At 50.1% G+C, this 1,751-nt stretch overlaps 1 long non-coding RNA gene across 1 annotated transcript in view; it reads right to left on the reverse strand.

The window, feature by feature from the left end:
• Nucleotides 1–1,730, reverse strand: part of LOC121026602 (uncharacterized) — a 3,162-nt gene extending 1,432 nt beyond the window's left edge. The window contains exon 1 of the long non-coding RNA XR_005788396.1: nt 1,676–1,730. This is a non-coding gene — a long non-coding RNA (uncharacterized LOC121026602). The remainder of the gene's footprint in view (nt 1–1,675) is intronic.
• Nucleotides 1,731–1,751: the final 21 nt, after the last annotated feature.

The raw sequence follows: 1,751 nt of genomic DNA on the forward strand, positions 1-1,751 counted from the left end.
TTTTTGGGACAGAGAGAGACAGAGCATGAACGGGGGAGGGGCAGAGAAAGAGGGAGACACAGAATCGGAAACAGGCTCCAGGCTCCGAGCCATCAGCCCAGAGCCCGACGCGGGCTCGAACTCCTGGCCCGTGAGATCGTGACCTGAGCTGAAGTCGGACGCTCAACCGACTGCGCCACCCAGGCGCCCCAAGGGCCCATTATCAATTGTTGGTTAGAACAAACAGATATTCTTTTCGCAGGTATAGAGGGCTAGGATCGCCTTAAGGATGTGGCTGTGAGCTATTAGAAACTAAGTTAATGTTTGCTTTTTGAAAATATAATGCTAAGTCTTTTAATTTGTGTGTGTAGGGGGCGGGTAGTGGATGAAACCAGTTGTTCTGAGTTTGTACTTTTCATAGGCCAGGGTTGAGGTCTCGTTGAGAAGCAGCCTCAGAGCAGCCTGGCTTGAGTTTGCTGAAGGGGAGCATCTTTGTCAATTCCCATCTAGAAAAAGGTAGTAGACATTATTTTCCTCCCTCATGAAAGGAAAATACTTGTTTCACGTGATCCTTTTCTTCCTGTCTTGAATGCATTTGTGTGAGATCGTGATGCTGGAGCTGCAGAAAAACTGTCTTGACACCATGAGGAAGCAAACTACAGGTGAAAATTAGAAAGAGCCTTGATCCTTGATGATGGCATGAATCAGATTCAAATCTGAACCGACGTTTTGCGGTCCCCCTTTTACTTTTCAATAAACGTAATTTTAGAATGGATTTGCTGCAAAGTGGCAAATGTACTAGAGAACTTCCATGTACTCCTCATCGAATTCTATTATTAGAATCTATTATTGGTCACAAGGAAGCAACATGGAACAGTAGTATTGACTAAGCTCCGTGCTTTATTTGGATTTTACTAGCTTTCCCCTTAGAACCCTTTTTCCTTTCCGGGATGCCCTCCAGAATGCCGCATTACATGTAACTGTCATGTCTCCTTAATTTTCTCCGCCTAATGAGAGACTCTCAAGAGTTCACTTGTTTTACACGAACTTGACAGCTTTTGTCAATGTACATGGTCGGGTGTTTTTGGGTTTGTCTAGTATTTTCCGCAAGGAAGAACTGGGGTTATGAGGTTTCGGGAGGAATACCAGAGATGAACTACCCTTCTTACATATGGTGAACGCAACATCAACATGATTACTATCAATCCTCATCACGTGACCAGGGAGTATCAGCCAGGTTTCTCCACTGTAGTTAATATTCTCCCCTTTGCACAATGTACTCTCTGGAAGCAAGTCACTAAGCATAGATGGCAATCAAGGCGGGGGAGGAGGCAGAAATTGAGCTCCATATCCAGGAAGGATTTGAACTTCGGTAAAGATGGTACCCGGAGAGCTACTATAAAGAACGTGAAGTGGGGCGGGACTAACCGAGTAAAGGGGCGGGGCCGGGTCGGCCGGGGAAGGGAAGGGCGGGGTCAAGGCAAAGGTTGGCAGGTGGGGCCTGACGCTGTCTGCTAGGACGCTACCTCGGCCCGAGTCGGTGGATGGAGGGACCAGGCGGGGCCTGGCGGCTTTAGGGGCCGGGTCGGGACGCACGCCGGAGGAGGTTCGTCCCCTCTATTAGGGAAGGAAGGACTCGGCAGGCCAGCTGTATGGAGCTCAGATTCCCTGCCCGGGGACCGCAGGGTTTTCTTACCCCTGACCCCGGCGCCGCGGGGCGGGGAACGGCCGTGGCGTTTCCGGGAACCTGGGCGCACGCGCACGCGAAGGCG

This window comes from Herpailurus yagouaroundi, unplaced genomic scaffold (genome assembly GCF_014898765.1).
Source record: "Herpailurus yagouaroundi ecotype Mexico unplaced genomic scaffold, PumYag 146423, whole genome shotgun sequence".
In the NCBI taxonomy this organism is placed as follows: Eukaryota; Metazoa; Chordata; class Mammalia; order Carnivora; family Felidae; genus Herpailurus; species Herpailurus yagouaroundi.